This window comes from Kogia breviceps, chromosome 1, assembly GCF_026419965.1.
Source record: "Kogia breviceps isolate mKogBre1 chromosome 1, mKogBre1 haplotype 1, whole genome shotgun sequence".
Taxonomy (NCBI): Eukaryota; Metazoa; Chordata; class Mammalia; order Artiodactyla; family Physeteridae; genus Kogia; species Kogia breviceps.
Genome location: NC_081310.1, coordinates 91,111,222 through 91,131,039, shown reverse-complemented (window position 1 = coordinate 91,131,039; position 19,818 = coordinate 91,111,222). Strand labels below are relative to the sequence as shown.

General features: G+C 64.7%; 15 non-coding genes across 15 annotated transcripts; 9 read left to right on the top strand and 6 right to left on the bottom strand.

Moving 5' to 3' along the window:
• Positions 1-418: 418 nt before the first annotated feature.
• On the bottom strand, positions 419-489 carry TRNAG-GCC (transfer RNA glycine (anticodon GCC)). Its single transcript has one exon. It is a non-coding gene; the product is annotated as a tRNA-Gly (tRNA).
• Positions 490-2,122: 1,633 nt separating this feature from the next.
• Positions 2,123-2,205, bottom strand: TRNAL-CAG (transfer RNA leucine (anticodon CAG)). Its single transcript has one exon. It is a non-coding gene; the product is annotated as a tRNA-Leu (tRNA).
• A 593-nt stretch (positions 2,206-2,798) lies between these two features.
• TRNAD-GUC (transfer RNA aspartic acid (anticodon GUC)) lies at positions 2,799-2,870 on the top strand. Its single transcript has one exon. It is a non-coding gene; the product is annotated as a tRNA-Asp (tRNA).
• An 834-nt stretch (positions 2,871-3,704) lies between these two features.
• On the top strand, positions 3,705-3,776 carry TRNAG-UCC (transfer RNA glycine (anticodon UCC)). Its single transcript has one exon. It is a non-coding gene; the product is annotated as a tRNA-Gly (tRNA).
• Positions 3,777-4,039: 263 nt separating this feature from the next.
• On the top strand, positions 4,040-4,111 carry TRNAE-CUC (transfer RNA glutamic acid (anticodon CUC)). Its single transcript has one exon. It is a non-coding gene; the product is annotated as a tRNA-Glu (tRNA).
• Positions 4,112-8,224: 4,113 nt separating this feature from the next.
• On the bottom strand, positions 8,225-8,295 carry TRNAG-GCC (transfer RNA glycine (anticodon GCC)). The gene has a single exon. It is a non-coding gene; the product is annotated as a tRNA-Gly (tRNA).
• A 1,633-nt stretch (positions 8,296-9,928) lies between these two features.
• On the bottom strand, positions 9,929-10,011 carry TRNAL-CAG (transfer RNA leucine (anticodon CAG)). Its single transcript has one exon. It is a non-coding gene; the product is annotated as a tRNA-Leu (tRNA).
• A 593-nt stretch (positions 10,012-10,604) lies between these two features.
• TRNAD-GUC (transfer RNA aspartic acid (anticodon GUC)) lies at positions 10,605-10,676 on the top strand. Its single transcript has one exon. It is a non-coding gene; the product is annotated as a tRNA-Asp (tRNA).
• An 834-nt stretch (positions 10,677-11,510) lies between these two features.
• TRNAG-UCC (transfer RNA glycine (anticodon UCC)) lies at positions 11,511-11,582 on the top strand. Its single transcript has one exon. It is a non-coding gene; the product is annotated as a tRNA-Gly (tRNA).
• A 263-nt stretch (positions 11,583-11,845) lies between these two features.
• Positions 11,846-11,917, top strand: TRNAE-CUC (transfer RNA glutamic acid (anticodon CUC)). The gene has a single exon. It is a non-coding gene; the product is annotated as a tRNA-Glu (tRNA).
• A 4,113-nt stretch (positions 11,918-16,030) lies between these two features.
• On the bottom strand, positions 16,031-16,101 carry TRNAG-GCC (transfer RNA glycine (anticodon GCC)). The gene has a single exon. It is a non-coding gene; the product is annotated as a tRNA-Gly (tRNA).
• Positions 16,102-17,734: 1,633 nt separating this feature from the next.
• Positions 17,735-17,817, bottom strand: TRNAL-CAG (transfer RNA leucine (anticodon CAG)). Its single transcript has one exon. It is a non-coding gene; the product is annotated as a tRNA-Leu (tRNA).
• Positions 17,818-18,410: 593 nt separating this feature from the next.
• On the top strand, positions 18,411-18,482 carry TRNAD-GUC (transfer RNA aspartic acid (anticodon GUC)). The gene has a single exon. It is a non-coding gene; the product is annotated as a tRNA-Asp (tRNA).
• Positions 18,483-19,316: 834 nt separating this feature from the next.
• Positions 19,317-19,388, top strand: TRNAG-UCC (transfer RNA glycine (anticodon UCC)). The gene has a single exon. It is a non-coding gene; the product is annotated as a tRNA-Gly (tRNA).
• Positions 19,389-19,651: 263 nt separating this feature from the next.
• On the top strand, positions 19,652-19,723 carry TRNAE-CUC (transfer RNA glutamic acid (anticodon CUC)). Its single transcript has one exon. It is a non-coding gene; the product is annotated as a tRNA-Glu (tRNA).
• The last annotated feature ends 95 nt before the right edge of the window (positions 19,724-19,818 follow it).

Below are 19,818 nucleotides of genomic sequence, written 5' to 3'. Positions count from 1 at the left end.
TTTGAACTCCTCGTGCAAGTGAACGCTTTGGGGACTCTCCAGGAAAATGGGATGGATCACTGCCAGAGGTGGCGACTCCCTTGCTCCTGGTTGTGCAAAGGTGAAGAGGTTGGGCTGTGCGGGTGCCAGTGTGGGGTGTTTCTTACAGTGAAGAGCGTGACACAGGCGGGGTCAGGGTAAGGAAGAGAACAAGGACAAGGAAGGGGTCTGGGCGTAAGAGTGGCTGAGCCCGCAAGGTGTCAGGTCCTGGAGGCCTGGCTCCCGGGTGTGTGTGGGGTGGGGGCGTCTGCGTGGGAAGGTCCGGGGCCTGAAGGTGCGGTGGTGAGCGAGCTGTTGGCAGGACCGGTGCCTTGATTGTGGCAGCGGGGAAGCCCAGCTCCGCTTTGGGGCTGCGGGAACCAAAAGGGGGCGCTGTGGCTGCATGGGCCGGGAATCGAACCCGGGCCTCCCGCGTGGCAGGCGAGAATTCTACCACTGAACCACCCATGCACTGATGGCCGCCGGCGCCCGCCGCGGCCCCAGCGGTGCTCGCCGCCAACCGCCGGATCCTGGTCACTGCTCGTCCCGTGGGCATGTGCTCCATTTGAGCAGGAGGCCGACGGGCCACCTGAACGAGAGGCTCCGGGCACGCTGGCGACCCCGGGGCGCGAGGCGGTCGCAAGCACCGAGGGACGGAGGGACGCGGGCGGGCTCGGCCCGCCCTGCGCTTTCTCTGCCGTCCACGGCCGCCGCGAGACCGTCGCTGTCGCCAGAGGAAGCCAGGAGCCGCACGGGCCTGGCCCGCGCCCGAATCTCAGTCAGGGCGGGCGAGGCGTGGCCGCTGCGGCTGAGCACCGACGTTCCTCTCAACCGCCGCCGCCGCCGCCGCCGCCGCCGGGCCCCGACGCACAGTCCCTCTGGCGGCTGGCTTTCTTGCCGGTGCGGGGCGTACGAGGGCGGGCGGGGGCAGGGATCGGAGCTCGGGGCTGTGCAGGGACGGCGAGCGTGGGAGGTGGACCCCGGGCACCGCCGCCGCCGCCGCCGCCGCCGCCGAGCGGCGCTTAGGCCGAAAGAGCAAAGGTGTCTTAGCCTCGCTTCTGCGCTCTGCGCCCACCCCTCCCGCGGTGTCCCGCTCTGCTACGTTGGTTGTGAGGAGAAGCACTTTGGCAGACTGGCTGCTGGCTCGCGGACAGCCCGGTGACGGAGGGAGCGACCCAGGGTGTGGCTGGGTGCTGCCGGAGCCGCGGCTTCCCCGAGGGACTTGCGCTGGGGCGCCGAGGCGGCTGACTCGTGCTGGGGGCCGGACGTGTGTGGTGGGTGACAGGGCATCCAGGGCTTCCGCTCACTACTCACTGGAGCACCGTTCCTGGGAGCGACTCGTGCACCAGGCCCCGTGCAGGGAGGGCCCCCTGTTGGCTGGCCAGCAGGCAGGCAGGCAAGCAGGTGTGGTCCGGCCAGGGCCCCAAGGCGAAAAAGCAGCGAGGGGCACGCACCACAGGCCGGCAAGGTGGTGTCGGCGGCCACCTCGGTGTGGCTGTGGAGGAAATGGAACGGGCAGGCGGGCCGTTGGGGCTGACGGGAAGGACAGGATGTTGGAAAGACGGAGAGCTGCTGGTGGCGGAAGTGGAAGAAGGGCTGTGAGAGCGAGTCCGCTGTTCACCAGGCAGAAGTCGGAGGGTGGGCGAGGCGTGGAGGGCTTTCCACACGCGGCCGTTGTGCGTGTGGCGGTGGGGGCGGGGGGGAGCGGGAGTGGGAGGGAGGGACGCAGGCAGGCAGGCAGGCAGACAGGCAGGCAGGAAAGACCAGCAGCAGCAGCAGCAGCAGCAGCAGCAGCCGCAAGCAGGGGAGGAAAGATGTGCTGCGAAGGACTGAAGGTTTTCCAGGTGTGGGTGCAGGAAGGAGGGGGCATAGGAACCGGCGGGGAGGGCGTTTGTCCGGAAAGCCCGTCGCCGGAGGTTTCGTAGCGGGCCGTTTCTGCCAGGCCCCTGGCCGCGGCTGAGAAGGTCCCGCGTCTGAGAGGCGTGGATGTCCGGGCCGGAGTTTGGAGAGGCCGCAAGAGTGCACGGCGCGACGGACTGGAAGGCAGTAAAGCGCTGCCATGGGGGGGCCGGGTGCTTTTGTCGGGCGGGCCAAAAGGCTGGCTTGTCAGGAGTGGGATTCGAACCCACGCCTCCAGGGGAGACTGCGACCTGAACGCAGCGCCTTAGACCGCTCGGCCATCCTGACGGCGGGGCTGGGCGTGCGCGTGGCCGCTCGGCTGGCTGGGACCGGACGCGACGCGAACCCCGGTGCCCTTGGCGGGACGCGGTGCTCCGCGCCAGGCGCGCGGCCGTGTGGCTGAGCGACGGAGCGGGCGCGCGGCGGCCGACGGGGAGCAAGGCCAGACGACGCGCCTGGCTCCGCCGCGGTGGCGCCCTCGCCCGCCGCTGGCCCCGGACGCAGCCGGGCCGCGTCGGGCCAGCCCCTGCCGCCGGCCCCCCACCCGCGCCTCTCCTCGCCGGCCAAGGCCCGGCGCGCGCACCGCCCCTCCTCGCAGCCTTGCTTTCGGTCTCGGGCCGGGCCCCTCCTCCCGGCGCCATCGCCGCGTTGGAGGCAACAGGCAGCGCGCGCTCGGAGTTTTCAGCGCCACGGGGGTCCGAGTCCCTGTCGGGGTCGGGGGCTGCTGCTCTGGAGGACGCGCTTGGTGTGGCATTGGGTCGGGTCGGGCACGCGCCGGCCGCCCGTAGCGGGCAGGGGGCCGGAGGGCAGGGGGCCGGAGGGCAGGGGGAGGCGTCGGCAGGCAGCCCGAGAGCGGGCGTGTGCGGGGGTGGTCGCCGCCGTCCTCGTTAGTATAGTGGTGAGTATCCCCGCCTGTCACGCGGGAGACCGGGGTTCGATTCCCCGACGGGGAGGCAACACGCCCTCTTTTGGTGGCTGGCGCCGCTCTCTGTCCTGCCGCCTGGCTCCCAAGGGCCCTTCTTCTCGTCCCTCCGCCCTCCAGCGAAGCGCAGGGCGCCAGCGCGTGCCCAGCCTGCCCACCCTCGACCCCCTCCAGCCCTCCAGCCCTTCCGCCTCGCCGGGCGCTCCGTCGCCACGGCCGAGCGACGGCCTCCTCTGGACCCCACAAGCGCCCGAGGACACTGCGGCCCGCCCAAAGTGGCTGTGTCAGTAGGCTCCTTGCGTGGCGACGCACAGCTGCGCAACTATGCACAGCGGCCTGGACGGGTGGGAGGCGGATGAGTGCCGTCCCCTGTCGGTGCGGGAAGTGGCCTGGCCCAGCGCCCGGTGGAGAAGGGCTTTGGCGAGCCGGGGACTGGCAGACGCGTGCCCCGGGGGCGGGGGCGCGCCGCGGCGTGGAGCCGAGGGACCTGGAGCAGCAAGGCAGCGAGAGCGCCCCCCTGAGGCGGTCGGGCGGGTGGCCTGGTGCAGCTTCGTAGGGCTGGCGCGGGTGGGGCGCCGGGGGGCCTTGGTGGCGCCCGTGACATCACAGAGCTGCCGGCCGGCGGGGCGTCGGGGCAGGGCTGCTCCAAGCGGCGGCTTCGGCGGCGGAGGCTGAGAAGGAGGGGGAGGACGAGGAAGAGAAAGGGGAGTAGGAGGAGGGAGAGAAGGAAGAGGAGTCGAGGAGGAGGAGGGGGAGGGGGAGGAGGAGCAAGAGGAGGGGGAAGAGGGCGAGGGGGAGGAGAAGGCGACGAAAGTGCGCTCGGGCGAGCCCGGTGCCGGCGTCTCGGGGCGGCCCGGTCCGTGCAGCGTTGGTGGTATAGTGGTGAGCATAGCTGCCTTCCAAGCAGTTGACCCGGGTTCGATTCCCGGCCAACGCAGCGGGCTGACCTTTTGCCGAGCTCCGCGGGGGGCCTGTGAGGGAGAGCTGGGAGCAGGGAGCTAGCTGGCCCCAGCGGCTTTTCTTGTGTGTGCGGGAAGCAGGCACGCAGTGTTCTGAGGGTGCTGCAAGCAGGCAGGGCGGGAGGACACGTGGATTGCCAGCGACGGCGCGTGGCTGGACTTGGAAAGGCCGCGTCTTGGCGCCAAGGTGGCGCCGAGCGGGTGCTACGGGTCCAGCAGGAGCACGGCTAGAGCCCGACGCTCCCTGGTGGTCTAGTGGTTAGGATTCGGCGCTCTCACCGCCGCGGCCCGGGTTCGATTCCCGGTCAGGGAAGCCTTTCTTCTTCCTCTCAACCTCCCACCGTCCACATGGCACTTTTAGGCCACGCTTGCTCCGCGGCCTCGGCGCCCCGGGACCACAGCCACCCGGCGCCCTGCACCTCCAGCCCAAGCCCTGCCACGCAACCTCCACCCTCCCTCCCCGGCCAAGCCTTTTGGCCGCACTGGCGCGCGCCCTCGCGAGGCCTCCGACGGCCCGTGTCTTCCTTTTCGGACGCTTGCCTCAGCCCCCAACACGAGTGGCCGGGGCAGCGCCTCTCCCCGCCGTGGCTGTGGCCACGAGCAAACGCGCCCGCCCGTGTTTGGACTCTCCAGCAGCACCGCTTCTCCCCCACGGCGACGTCGGCGGCGGCGCCGACGGCGAGGGCGGTGTCACACGCGGTGCCTTCCGACAGCGCCGGATCCCCCGTGGAAAGGAGCACCGGTGGGCAGACGGGTGCTTCGCACCACCGCAGCAGGTTTCCTGAACGCCTTGCCGGTGCCTTGGGGGTGGCTGACAGTGTGGGATGACGGTGTTTGTGGCCGTGGTCGGTGGCCACCCCACGCCGGTTAGGGAACGGAGCAGGACGACCCCATGGAGAGAGGGCGGCGGCGGGCCGCGTGCCGTGCCGGGAGGTGCGAGGAAGGGCCTGGGGTGTCTGGCTGGAGCGCGGGCAGGAGCGGGAGGTGTTGGGCTGGCGGGGACCTGGCCCGGGAGAGCGGCTGGCCACTCAGGCAGGGGCTCAGCAGAAGCTTGGGGTGGTGGCGGCACCTGGCCCGGCAGGTGTGTGCGGGTGCGTGAGATCAGGGCGCGGGGTGGGCCTGAAGTAGCAGTGGGTCTGAGGAGCAGCGGCGGAAGTGAGACTTCCGGGCGGGACATGTGACAGCCGGGCCTGGGACACAAGGAGAAGGTGGCGCGGAGCGGGGTCTGAGCCTGCAGGCTGGGGGGAGGGGCGGGGTGTGTGAGTGCGCTGTGGGGCGAGGAAGATGGTGGGAGAGGACCCCTTCGCGGTGGGGTGGAGGGTGAGCGCCCCAGACTGGTGTGCTGTGCGGGAAGGTGGTCAGGCTAAGCAATGGGTTGGGACCGGGGGCGGTGGGTAGGAGGCAGCTAAGAGGACGACAGAAACGGAGCGCGCCACAGGGGCTAGGCGGGGTCCGAATGGGGTGGGGGCATTCTACTGCCCCAGAGACATACATCACCTCTCATCGGGGGTAACCATCCAGTCTCAGGTGTGTGTGGCGGCGGGGGTGGGGGCAGCAGGGGTTGAGGTTGAAAGAGGCCGAAGGAGAGGTCCCGTATGATCCAGCAATCCCACTCCTGGGTGCGTACCCGGAAATGACGAAACAAGAGTTCAAAACGGCACAAGCACCTCCAAGTTCACCAAATAGCGGCACTATTTGCACTAGCCAAGACATGGAGAAAAACCCAAGTGCCCATCAACGGGTGGCTAGTACGAGAAGAGGTGGTATACATGTACTATGGTGTATGACTCAGCCGTTAGTAAAAAAGAATGCAATATTGCCATTTGCGGCGACAAGAATGCTCCCAGGGAAGATTACGCTTAGTGAAGCACGTCCGACAGAGAAGCCCAAAGATATGTGGAATCTCAAAAGTACTACCAACGAACCTATGGGTGCAAAACAGAGACAGACTCACAGGCCTAGAAAACACACTGATGGCTACCCGAGGAGAAAAGGAGGGGTGGAGGGATAAATTGGGAGCTCCATGAACAGATACACAGTACTTCCTATAAATGAGACAAACAACAAGGATTTACAGAATAACACAGGGAATGATATTCAGTATCCTGCAATAACGTATAATGGAAATCAATCTGAAACAATATTAGACATGGAAGACAGTATCCCCTTTGCTGTACACCTGAAACTAACTCAGTATTGTTAATCAACTCTTCTTCCTAAACCACGAGTACTAGTACTTAAAAGCAAGTAAGTAAAAAAAAAGTTTTAAAAAGAAAGAAAAAAGTAAGTAAGTAAATAAAAACAACGAACACAATAAATAGGAGAAACATGAGCCACCAGATGATCCAGCAATCCCCGTCGTGGGTACACGTCCGCCCAAGAGCAAAACTGTTGTTTGAAGAGATCCACGCACCCCCGTGTTTGTAGCAGCACTACGTGCCACAGCCAAGACGTAGAAAAAACCCATGTGCCCATCAACGGTCGGCTGGCAGGAAAAGCTGGGGTATATATGTACTGTGGAATATTACTCAGCCATTTCAGAAAATGAAATATTGCCATGTGCCACAATAAGGATGGTCCTAGAGGATATTCCACTTAGGGAAGTAAGTCTGACCGAGAAGCACAAAGATCCGTGGAATCTAAACCATAATAGAAAAGAACGATTGTGCAATAGAGAAACAGACTCACAGACATAGAAAACACACTGATGGTTACCCGAGGAGAAAGGGAGGGGTGGAGACATCAGTCAGGAGCGGCGATGAACAGATACACCGTAGTTCATATAAAAGACGTAGGCGACACGGATTTCCGGAATCACACGGGGAATGATATTCAATATCCTGTAGTAAGCTATAACGGAAAGCAACCTGAAACAATATGAGACACGGAAAACAGTATCCATGTTGCTGTGCACCTGAAACTAACTCAATCTTGTTAATCAATTTTTCTTCCAAAATTACAGCTACTAGTTCTTATAAGTAAATGAATAAATAACTATTAAATGCATAAATAGAAACAACACACTAAATAAATAGGTGAAATATGAGCTCTCATATGATCCAGCGATCCCCATCGTGGGTACACATCGGCAGAGGAGAGAAAGTGTCACTTGAAGAGATCCGTGCACCCTCGTGTCCACAGCAGCACTGCGGGCCACAGCCAAGACATGGACAAAGCCCCAGTGCCCATCAACGCCGATGGCTGGCACAGGCAGACGTGGTATGCACGTGCTGTGGAATATTACTCAGCCATACAAAAAGAGTGAGATATTGCCATTTGCACCAATAAGGAGGGACCCAGAGGATATTACACTTAGCGACGTAAGGCAGGCAGAGAAGCACAAAGAAATGTGGAATCTATACCGTACCACAAACGAATGTATGCGCCAAAGAGAAACAGACTCACAGACATAGGAAACACACTGTTCGTTACCCAAGGGGAAAGTGCAGGGCAGGGAAAAATACGGAGCTGCGATGAACGGAGAGGAAATACTGTATACATCAAGCACATAAGCAGCAAGCATTCACCGTACAGCACAGGGAAATGTATACATATGTCGTGATAAGGTATAGTGGAAAATAACCTGGGAAAGGACATGTAACTGAATCATCTTGCCGTACACCTGAATGTAACACAATGTTGTAAAGCAACCGCACTGCTATGAAAAGGAGAAGAAGGCGAAGTGGGCAAAAGGAGGAGGCCAACGGCACAGAGGCAAGGGCAGGATCCTTGACAACGTAGGATTTGGAAAGGATCCGGGGAAAAGTGGGGAGATGGGGTGGGGTGGGGGTGTTTGTGGGAGTAGGCTGGAGGCTGAGGTGGTGGTGCTGGTGGTGCTGTCCCGAGGGCTGATGCCGTTGGTGGGAGCAGAGGTTCAGGGGAGGGCGTGGTGTTTGTCGTGCTGATGGTGCTGGTGGCAGTAGCGGTGGAGGAGCGGGCCGGTGTTGGAAACGTATTTCTGTGGAGGGTCAAACTCGAGTGCAGTCTGCGATGATTGTGTGGGCTTCTTTTGAACTCCTCGTGCAAGTGAACGCTTTGGGGACTCTCCAGGAAAATGGGATGGATCACTGCCAGAGGTGGCGACTCCCTTGCTCCTGGTTGTGCAAAGGTGAAGAGGTTGGGCTGTGCGGGTGCCAGTGTGGGGTGTTTCTTACAGTGAAGAGCGTGACACAGGCGGGGTCAGGGTAAGGAAGAGAACAAGGACAAGGAAGGGGTCTGGGCGTAAGAGTGGCTGAGCCCGCAAGGTGTCAGGTCCTGGAGGCCTGGCTCCCGGGTGTGTGTGGGGTGGGGGCGTCTGCGTGGGAAGGTCCGGGGCCTGAAGGTGCGGTGGTGAGCGAGCTGTTGGCAGGACCGGTGCCTTGATTGTGGCAGCGGGGAAGCCCAGCTCCGCTTTGAGGCTGCGGGAACCAAAAGGGGGCGCTGTGGCTGCATGGGCCGGGAATCGAACCCGGGCCTCCCGCGTGGCAGGCGAGAATTCTACCACTGAACCACCCATGCACTGATGGCCGCCGGCGCCCGCCGCGGCCCCAGCGGTGCTCGCCGCCAACCGCCGGATCCTGGTCACTGCTCGTCCCGTGGGCATGTGCTCCATTTGAGCAGGAGGCCGACGGGCCACCTGAACGAGAGGCTCCGGGCACGCTGGCGACCCCGGGGCGCGAGGCGGTCGCAAGCACCGAGGGACGGAGGGACGCGGGCGGGCTCGGCCCGCCCTGCGCTTTCTCTGCCGTCCACGGCCGCCGCGAGACCGTCGCTGTCGCCAGAGGAAGCCAGGAGCCGCACGGGCCTGGCCCGCGCCCGAATCTCAGTCAGGGCGGGCGAGGCGTGGCCGCTGCGGCTGAGCACCGACGTTCCTCTCAACCGCCGCCGCCGCCGCCGCCGCCGCCGGGCCCCGACGCACAGTCCCTCTGGCGGCTGGCTTTCTTGCCGGTGCGGGGCGTACGAGGGCGGGCGGGGGCAGGGATCGGAGCTCGGGGCTGTGCAGGGACGGCGAGCGTGGGAGGTGGACCCCGGGCACCGCCGCCGCCGCCGCCGCCGCCGCCGAGCGGCGCTTAGGCCGAAAGAGCAAAGGTGTCTTAGCCTCGCTTCTGCGCTCTGCGCCCACCCCTCCCGCGGTGTCCCGCTCTGCTACGTTGGTTGTGAGGAGAAGCACTTTGGCAGACTGGCTGCTGGCTCGCGGACAGCCCGGTGACGGAGGGAGCGACCCAGGGTGTGGCTGGGTGCTGCCGGAGCCGCGGCTTCCCCGAGGGACTTGCGCTGGGGCGCCGAGGCGGCTGACTCGTGCTGGGGGCCGGACGTGTGTGGTGGGTGACAGGGCATCCAGGGCTTCCGCTCACTACTCACTGGAGCACCGTTCCTGGGAGCGACTCGTGCACCAGGCCCCGTGCAGGGAGGGCCCCCTGTTGGCTGGCCAGCAGGCAGGCAGGCAAGCAGGTGTGGTCCGGCCAGGGCCCCAAGGCGAAAAAGCAGCGAGGGGCACGCACCACAGGCCGGCAAGGTGGTGTCGGCGGCCACCTCGGTGTGGCTGTGGAGGAAATGGAACGGGCAGGCGGGCCGTTGGGGCTGACGGGAAGGACAGGATGTTGGAAAGACGGAGAGCTGCTGGTGGCGGAAGTGGAAGAAGGGCTGTGAGAGCGAGTCCGCTGTTCACCAGGCAGAAGTCGGAGGGTGGGCGAGGCGTGGAGGGCTTTCCACACGCGGCCGTTGTGCGTGTGGCGGTGGGGGCGGGGGGGAGCGGGAGTGGGAGGGAGGGACGCAGGCAGGCAGGCAGGCAGACAGGCAGGCAGGAAAGACCAGCAGCAGCAGCAGCAGCAGCAGCAGCAGCCGCAAGCAGGGGAGGAAAGATGTGCTGCGAAGGACTGAAGGTTTTCCAGGTGTGGGTGCAGGAAGGAGGGGGCATAGGAACCGGCGGGGAGGGCGTTTGTCCGGAAAGCCCGTCGCCGGAGGTTTCGTAGCGGGCCGTTTCTGCCAGGCCCCTGGCCGCGGCTGAGAAGGTCCCGCGTCTGAGAGGCGTGGATGTCCGGGCCGGAGTTTGGAGAGGCCGCAAGAGTGCACGGCGCGACGGACTGGAAGGCAGTAAAGCGCTGCCATGGGGGGGCCGGGTGCTTTTGTCGGGCGGGCCAAAAGGCTGGCTTGTCAGGAGTGGGATTCGAACCCACGCCTCCAGGGGAGACTGCGACCTGAACGCAGCGCCTTAGACCGCTCGGCCATCCTGACGGCGGGGCTGGGCGTGCGCGTGGCCGCTCGGCTGGCTGGGACCGGACGCGACGCGAACCCCGGTGCCCTTGGCGGGACGCGGTGCTCCGCGCCAGGCGCGCGGCCGTGTGGCTGAGCGACGGAGCGGGCGCGCGGCGGCCGACGGGGAGCAAGGCCAGACGACGCGCCTGGCTCCGCCGCGGTGGCGCCCTCGCCCGCCGCTGGCCCCGGACGCAGCCGGGCCGCGTCGGGCCAGCCCCTGCCGCCGGCCCCCCACCCGCGCCTCTCCTCGCCGGCCAAGGCCCGGCGCGCGCACCGCCCCTCCTCGCAGCCTTGCTTTCGGTCTCGGGCCGGGCCCCTCCTCCCGGCGCCATCGCCGCGTTGGAGGCAACAGGCAGCGCGCGCTCGGAGTTTTCAGCGCCACGGGGGTCCGAGTCCCTGTCGGGGTCGGGGGCTGCTGCTCTGGAGGACGCGCTTGGTGTGGCATTGGGTCGGGTCGGGCACGCGCCGGCCGCCCGTAGCGGGCAGGGGGCCGGAGGGCAGGGGGCCGGAGGGCAGGGGGAGGCGTCGGCAGGCAGCCCGAGAGCGGGCGTGTGCGGGGGTGGTCGCCGCCGTCCTCGTTAGTATAGTGGTGAGTATCCCCGCCTGTCACGCGGGAGACCGGGGTTCGATTCCCCGACGGGGAGGCAACACGCCCTCTTTTGGTGGCTGGCGCCGCTCTCTGTCCTGCCGCCTGGCTCCCAAGGGCCCTTCTTCTCGTCCCTCCGCCCTCCAGCGAAGCGCAGGGCGCCAGCGCGTGCCCAGCCTGCCCACCCTCGACCCCCTCCAGCCCTCCAGCCCTTCCGCCTCGCCGGGCGCTCCGTCGCCACGGCCGAGCGACGGCCTCCTCTGGACCCCACAAGCGCCCGAGGACACTGCGGCCCGCCCAAAGTGGCTGTGTCAGTAGGCTCCTTGCGTGGCGACGCACAGCTGCGCAACTATGCACAGCGGCCTGGACGGGTGGGAGGCGGATGAGTGCCGTCCCCTGTCGGTGCGGGAAGTGGCCTGGCCCAGCGCCCGGTGGAGAAGGGCTTTGGCGAGCCGGGGACTGGCAGACGCGTGCCCCGGGGGCGGGGGCGCGCCGCGGCGTGGAGCCGAGGGACCTGGAGCAGCAAGGCAGCGAGAGCGCCCCCCTGAGGCGGTCGGGCGGGTGGCCTGGTGCAGCTTCGTAGGGCTGGCGCGGGTGGGGCGCCGGGGGGCCTTGGTGGCGCCCGTGACATCACAGAGCTGCCGGCCGGCGGGGCGTCGGGGCAGGGCTGCTCCAAGCGGCGGCTTCGGCGGCGGAGGCTGAGAAGGAGGGGGAGGACGAGGAAGAGAAAGGGGAGTAGGAGGAGGGAGAGAAGGAAGAGGAGTCGAGGAGGAGGAGGGGGAGGGGGAGGAGGAGCAAGAGGAGGGGGAAGAGGGCGAGGGGGAGGAGGAGGCGACGAAAGTGCGCTCGGGCGAGCCCGGTGCCGGCGTCTCGGGGCGGCCCGGTCCGTGCAGCGTTGGTGGTATAGTGGTGAGCATAGCTGCCTTCCAAGCAGTTGACCCGGGTTCGATTCCCGGCCAACGCAGCGGGCTGACCTTTTGCCGAGCTCCGCGGGGGGCCTGTGAGGGAGAGCTGGGAGCAGGGAGCTAGCTGGCCCCAGCGGCTTTTCTTGTGTGTGCGGGAAGCAGGCACGCAGTGTTCTGAGGGTGCTGCAAGCAGGCAGGGCGGGAGGACACGTGGATTGCCAGAGACGGCGCGTGGCTGGACTTGGAAAGGCCGCGTCTTGGCGCCAAGGTGGCGCCGAGCGGGTGCTACGGGTCCAGCAGGAGCACGGCTAGAGCCCGACGCTCCCTGGTGGTCTAGTGGTTAGGATTCGGCGCTCTCACCGCCGCGGCCCGGGTTCGATTCCCGGTCAGGGAAGCCTTTCTTCTTCCTCTCAACCTCCCACCGTCCACATGGCACTTTTAGGCCACGCTTGCTCCGCGGCCTCGGCGCCCCGGGACCACAGCCACCCGGCGCCCTGCACCTCCAGCCCAAGCCCTGCCACGCAACCTCCACCCTCCCTCCCCGGCCAAGCCTTTTGGCCGCACTGGCGCGCGCCCTCGCGAGGCCTCCGACGGCCCGTGTCTTCCTTTTCGGACGCTTGCCTCAGCCCCCAACACGAGTGGCCGGGGCAGCGCCTCTCCCCGCCGTGGCTGTGGCCACGAGCAAACGCGCCCGCCCGTGTTTGGACTCTCCAGCAGCACCGCTTCTCCCCCACGGCGACGTCGGCGGCGGCGCCGACGGCGAGGGCGGTGTCACACGCGGTGCCTTCCGACAGCGCCGGATCCCCCGTGGAAAGGAGCACCGGTGGGCAGACGGGTGCTTCGCACCACCGCAGCAGGTTTCCTGAACGCCTTGCCGGTGCCTTGGGGGTGGCTGACAGTGTGGGATGACGGTGTTTGTGGCCGTGGTCGGTGGCCACCCCACGCCGGTTAGGGAACGGAGCAGGACGACCCCATGGAGAGAGGGCGGCGGCGGGCCGCGTGCCGTGCCGGGAGGTGCGAGGAAGGGCCTGGGGTGTCTGGCTGGAGCGCGGGCAGGAGCGGGAGGTGTTGGGCTGGCGGGGACCTGGCCCGGGAGAGCGGCTGGCCACTCAGGCAGGGGCTCAGCAGAAGCTTGGGGTGGTGGCGGCACCTGGCCCGGCAGGTGTGTGCGGGTGCGTGAGATCAGGGCGCGGGGTGGGCCTGAAGTAGCAGTGGGTCTGAGGAGCAGCGGCGGAAGTGAGACTTCCGGGCGGGACATGTGACAGCCGGGCCTGGGACACAAGGAGAAGGTGGCGCGGAGCGGGGTCTGAGCCTGCAGGCTGGGGGGAGGGGCGGGGTGTGTGAGTGCGCTGTGGGGCGAGGAAGATGGTGGGAGAGGACCCCTTCGCGGTGGGGTGGAGGGTGAGCGCCCCAGACTGGTGTGCTATGCGGGAAGGTGGTCAGGCTAAGCAATGGGTTGGGACCGGGGGCGGTGGGTAGGAGGCAGCTAAGAGGACGACAGAAACGGAGCGCGCCACAGGGGCTAGGCGGGGTCCGAATGGGGTGGGGGCATTCTACTGCCCCAGAGACATACATCACCTCTCATCGGGGGTAACCATCCAGTCTCAGGTGTGTGTGGCGGCGGGGGTGGGGGCAGCAGGGGTTGAGGTTGAAAGAGGCCGAAGGAGAGGTCCCGTATGATCCAGCAATCCCACTCCTGGGTGCGTACCCGGAAATGACGAAACAAGAGTTCAAAACGGCACAAGCACCTCCAAGTTCACCAAATAGCGGCACTATTTGCACTAGCCAAGACATGGAGAAAAACCCAAGTGCCCATCAACGGGTGGCTAGTACGAGAAGAGGTGGTATACATGTACTATGGTGTATGACTCAGCCGTTAGTAAAAAAGAATGCAATATTGCCATTTGCGGCGACAAGAATGCTCCCAGGGAAGATTACGCTTAGTGAAGCACGTCCGACAGAGAAGCCCAAAGATATGTGGAATCTCAAAAGTACTACCAACGAACCTATGGGTGCAAAACAGAGACAGACTCACAGGCCTAGAAAACACACTGATGGCTACCCGAGGAGAAAAGGAGGGGTGGAGGGATAAATTGGGAGCTCCATGAACAGATACACAGTACTTCCTATAAATGAGACAAACAACAAGGATTTACAGAATAACACAGGGAATGATATTCAGTATCCTGCAATAACGTATAATGGAAATCAATCTGAAACAATATTAGACATGGAAGACAGTATCCCCTTTGCTGTACACCTGAAACTAACTCAGTATTGTTAATCAACTCTTCTTCCTAAACCACGAGTACTAGTACTTAAAAGCAAGTAAGTAAAAAAAAAGTTTTAAAAAGAAAGAAAAAAGTAAGTAAGTAAATAAAAACAACGAACACAATAAATAGGAGAAACATGAGCCACCAGATGATCCAGCAATCCCCGTCGTGGGTACACGTCCGCCCAAGAGCAAAACTGTTGTTTGAAGAGATCCACGCACCCCCGTGTTTGTAGCAGCACTACGTGCCACAGCCAAGACGTAGAAAAAACCCATGTGCCCATCAACGGTCGGCTGGCAGGAAAAGCTGGGGTATATATGTACTGTGGAATATTACTCAGCCATTTCAGAAAATGAAATATTGCCATGTGCCACAATAAGGATGGTCCTAGAGGATATTCCACTTAGGGAAGTAAGTCTGACCGAGAAGCACAAAGATCCGTGGAATCTAAACCATAATAGAAAAGAACGATTGTGCAATAGAGAAACAGACTCACAGACATAGAAAACACACTGATGGTTACCCGAGGAGAAAGGGAGGGGTGGAGACATCAGTCAGGAGCGGCGATGAACAGATACACCGTAGTTCATATAAAAGACGTAGGCGACACGGATTTCCGGAATCACACGGGGAATGATATTCAATATCCTGTAGTAAGCTATAACGGAAAGCAACCTGAAACAATATGAGACACGGAAAACAGTATCCATGTTGCTGTGCACCTGAAACTAACTCAATCTTGTTAATCAATTTTTCTTCCAAAATTACAGCTACTAGTTCTTATAAGTAAATGAATAAATAACTATTAAATGCATAAATAGAAACAACACACTAAATAAATAGGTGAAATATGAGCTCTCATATGATCCAGCGATCCCCATCGTGGGTACACATCGGCAGAGGAGAGAAAGTGTCACTTGAAGAGATCCGTGCACCCTCGTGTCCACAGCAGCACTGCGGGCCACAGCCAAGACATGGACAAAGCCCCAGTGCCCATCAACGCCGATGGCTGGCACAGGCAGACGTGGTATGCACGTGCTGTGGAATATTACTCAGCCATACAAAAAGAGTGAGATATTGCCATTTGCACCAATAAGGAGGGACCCAGAGGATATTACACTTAGCGACGTAAGGCAGGCAGAGAAGCACAAAGAAATGTGGAATCTATACCGTACCACAAACGAATGTATGCGCCAAAGAGAAACAGACTCACAGACATAGGAAACACACTGTTCGTTACCCAAGGGGAAAGTGCAGGGCAGGGAAAAATACGGAGCTGCGATGAACGGAGAGGAAATACTGTATACATCAAGCACATAAGCAGCAAGCATTCACCGTACAGCACAGGGAAATGTATACATATGTCGTGATAAGGTATAGTGGAAAATAACCTGGGAAAGGACATGTAACTGAATCATCTTGCCGTACACCTGAATGTAACACAATGTTGTAAAGCAACCGCACTGCTATGAAAAGGAGAAGAAGGCGAAGTGGGCAAAAGGAGGAGGCCAACGGCACAGAGGCAAGGGCAGGATCCTTGACAACGTAGGATTTGGAAAGGATCCGGGGAAAAGTGGGGAGATGGGGTGGGGTGGGGGTGTTTGTGGGAGTAGGCTGGAGGCTGAGGTGGTGGTGCTGGTGGTGCTGTCCCGAGGGCTGATGCCGTTGGTGGGAGCAGAGGTTCAGGGGAGGGCGTGGTGTTTGTCGTGCTGATGGTGCTGGTGGCAGTAGCGGTGGAGGAGCGGGCCGGTGTTGGAAACGTATTTCTGTGGAGGGTCAAACTCGAGTGCAGTCTGCGATGATTGTGTGGGCTTCTTTTGAACTCCTCGTGCAAGTGAACGCTTTGGGGACTCTCCAGGAAAATGGGATGGATCACTGCCAGAGGTGGCGACTCCCTTGCTCCTGGTTGTGCAAAGGTGAAGAGGTTGGGCTGTGCGGGTGCCAGTGTGGGGTGTTTCTTACAGTGAAGAGCGTGACACAGGCGGGGTCAGGGTAAGGAAGAGAACAAGGACAAGGAAGGGGTCTGGGCGTAAGAGTGGCTGAGCCCGCAAGGTGTCAGGTCCTGGAGGCCTGGCTCCCGGGTGTGTGTGGGGTGGGGGCGTCTGCGTGGGAAGGTCCGGGGCCTGAAGGTGCGGTGGTGAGCGAGCTGTTGGCAGGACCGGTGCCTTGATTGTGGCAGCGGGGAAGCCCAGCTCCGCTTTGAGGCTGCGGGAACCAAAAGGGGGCGCTGTGGCTGCATGGGCCGGGAATCGAACCCGGGCCTCCCGCGTGGCAGGCGAGAATTCTACCACTGAACCACCCATGCACTGATGGCCGCCGGCGCCCGCCGCGGCCCCAGCGGTGCTCGCCGCCAACCGCCGGATCCTGGTCACTGCTCGTCCCGTGGGCATGTGCTCCATTTGAGCAGGAGGCCGACGGGCCACCTGAACGAGAGGCTCCGGGCACGCTGGCGACCCCGGGGCGCGAGGCGGTCGCAAGCACCGAGGGACGGAGGGACGCGGGCGGGCTCGGCCCGCCCTGCGCTTTCTCTGCCGTCCACGGCCGCCGCGAGACCGTCGCTGTCGCCAGAGGAAGCCAGGAGCCGCACGGGCCTGGCCCGCGCCCGAATCTCAGTCAGGGCGGGCGAGGCGTGGCCGCTGCGGCTGAGCACCGACGTTCCTCTCAACCGCCGCCGCCGCCGCCGCCGCCGCCGGGCCCCGACGCACAGTCCCTCTGGCGGCTGGCTTTCTTGCCGGTGCGGGGCGTACGAGGGCGGGCGGGGGCAGGGATCGGAGCTCGGGGCTGTGCAGGGACGGCGAGCGTGGGAGGTGGACCCCGGGCACCGCCGCCGCCGCCGCCGCCGCCGCCGAGCGGCGCTTAGGCCGAAAGAGCAAAGGTGTCTTAGCCTCGCTTCTGCGCTCTGCGCCCACCCCTCCCGCGGTGTCCCGCTCTGCTACGTTGGTTGTGAGGAGAAGCACTTTGGCAGACTGGCTGCTGGCTCGCGGACAGCCCGGTGACGGAGGGAGCGACCCAGGGTGTGGCTGGGTGCTGCCGGAGCCGCGGCTTCCCCGAGGGACTTGCGCTGGGGCGCCGAGGCGGCTGACTCGTGCTGGGGGCCGGACGTGTGTGGTGGGTGACAGGGCATCCAGGGCTTCCGCTCACTACTCACTGGAGCACCGTTCCTGGGAGCGACTCGTGCACCAGGCCCCGTGCAGGGAGGGCCCCCTGTTGGCTGGCCAGCAGGCAGGCAGGCAAGCAGGTGTGGTCCGGCCAGGGCCCCAAGGCGAAAAAGCAGCGAGGGGCACGCACCACAGGCCGGCAAGGTGGTGTCGGCGGCCACCTCGGTGTGGCTGTGGAGGAAATGGAACGGGCAGGCGGGCCGTTGGGGCTGACGGGAAGGACAGGATGTTGGAAAGACGGAGAGCTGCTGGTGGCGGAAGTGGAAGAAGGGCTGTGAGAGCGAGTCCGCTGTTCACCAGGCAGAAGTCGGAGGGTGGGCGAGGCGTGGAGGGCTTTCCACACGCGGCCGTTGTGCGTGTGGCGGTGGGGGCGGGGGGGAGCGGGAGTGGGAGGGAGGGACGCAGGCAGGCAGGCAGGCAGACAGGCAGGCAGGAAAGACCAGCAGCAGCAGCAGCAGCAGCAGCAGCAGCCGCAAGCAGGGGAGGAAAGATGTGCTGCGAAGGACTGAAGGTTTTCCAGGTGTGGGTGCAGGAAGGAGGGGGCATAGGAACCGGCGGGGAGGGCGTTTGTCCGGAAAGCCCGTCGCCGGAGGTTTCGTAGCGGGCCGTTTCTGCCAGGCCCCTGGCCGCGGCTGAGAAGGTCCCGCGTCTGAGAGGCGTGGATGTCCGGGCCGGAGTTTGGAGAGGCCGCAAGAGTGCACGGCGCGACGGACTGGAAGGCAGTAAAGCGCTGCCATGGGGGGGCCGGGTGCTTTTGTCGGGCGGGCCAAAAGGCTGGCTTGTCAGGAGTGGGATTCGAACCCACGCCTCCAGGGGAGACTGCGACCTGAACGCAGCGCCTTAGACCGCTCGGCCATCCTGACGGCGGGGCTGGGCGTGCGCGTGGCCGCTCGGCTGGCTGGGACCGGACGCGACGCGAACCCCGGTGCCCTTGGCGGGACGCGGTGCTCCGCGCCAGGCGCGCGGCCGTGTGGCTGAGCGACGGAGCGGGCGCGCGGCGGCCGACGGGGAGCAAGGCCAGACGACGCGCCTGGCTCCGCCGCGGTGGCGCCCTCGCCCGCCGCTGGCCCCGGACGCAGCCGGGCCGCGTCGGGCCAGCCCCTGCCGCCGGCCCCCCACCCGCGCCTCTCCTCGCCGGCCAAGGCCCGGCGCGCGCACCGCCCCTCCTCGCAGCCTTGCTTTCGGTCTCGGGCCGGGCCCCTCCTCCCGGCGCCATCGCCGCGTTGGAGGCAACAGGCAGCGCGCGCTCGGAGTTTTCAGCGCCACGGGGGTCCGAGTCCCTGTCGGGGTCGGGGGCTGCTGCTCTGGAGGACGCGCTTGGTGTGGCATTGGGTCGGGTCGGGCACGCGCCGGCCGCCCGTAGCGGGCAGGGGGCCGGAGGGCAGGGGGCCGGAGGGCAGGGGGAGGCGTCGGCAGGCAGCCCGAGAGCGGGCGTGTGCGGGGGTGGTCGCCGCCGTCCTCGTTAGTATAGTGGTGAGTATCCCCGCCTGTCACGCGGGAGACCGGGGTTCGATTCCCCGACGGGGAGGCAACACGCCCTCTTTTGGTGGCTGGCGCCGCTCTCTGTCCTGCCGCCTGGCTCCCAAGGGCCCTTCTTCTCGTCCCTCCGCCCTCCAGCGAAGCGCAGGGCGCCAGCGCGTGCCCAGCCTGCCCACCCTCGACCCCCTCCAGCCCTCCAGCCCTTCCGCCTCGCCGGGCGCTCCGTCGCCACGGCCGAGCGACGGCCTCCTCTGGACCCCACAAGCGCCCGAGGACACTGCGGCCCGCCCAAAGTGGCTGTGTCAGTAGGCTCCTTGCGTGGCGACGCACAGCTGCGCAACTATGCACAGCGGCCTGGACGGGTGGGAGGCGGATGAGTGCCGTCCCCTGTCGGTGCGGGAAGTGGCCTGGCCCAGCGCCCGGTGGAGAAGGGCTTTGGCGAGCCGGGGACTGGCAGACGCGTGCCCCGGGGGCGGGGGCGCGCCGCGGCGTGGAGCCGAGGGACCTGGAGCAGCAAGGCAGCGAGAGCGCCCCCCTGAGGCGGTCGGGCGGGTGGCCTGGTGCAGCTTCGTAGGGCTGGCGCGGGTGGGGCGCCGGGGGGCCTTGGTGGCGCCCGTGACATCACAGAGCTGCCGGCCGGCGGGGCGTCGGGGCAGGGCTGCTCCAAGCGGCGGCTTCGGCGGCGGAGGCTGAGAAGGAGGGGGAGGACGAGGAAGAGAAAGGGGAGTAGGAGGAGGGAGAGAAGGAAGAGGAGTCGAGGAGGAGGAGGGGGAGGGGGAGGAGGAGCAAGAGGAGGGGGAAGAGGGCGAGGGGGAGGAGGAGGCGACGAAAGTGCGCTCGGGCGAGCCCGGTGCCGGCGTCTCGGGGCGGCCCGGTCCGTGCAGCGTTGGTGGTATAGTGGTGAGCATAGCTGCCTTCCAAGCAGTTGACCCGGGTTCGATTCCCGGCCAACGCAGCGGGCTGACCTTTTGCCGAGCTCCGCGGGGGGCCTGTGAGGGAGAGCTGGGAGCAGGGAGCTAGCTGGCCCCAGCGGCTTTTCTTGTGTGTGCGGGAAGCAGGCACGCAGTGTTCTGAGGGTGCTGCAAGCAGGCAGGGCGGGAGGACACGTGGATTGCCAGCGACGGCGCGTGGCTGGACTTGGAAAGGCCGCGTCTTGGCGCCAAGGTGGCGCCGAGCGGGTGCTACGGGTCCAGCAGGAGCACGGCTAGAGCCCGACGCTCCCTGGTGGTCTAGTGGTTAGGATTCGGCGCTCTCACCGCCGCGGCCCGGGTTCGATTCCCGGTCAGGGAAGCCTTTCTTCTTCCTCTCAACCTCCCACCGTCCACATGGCACTTTTAGGCCACGCTTGCTCCGCGGCCTCGGCGCCCCGGGACCACAGCCACCCG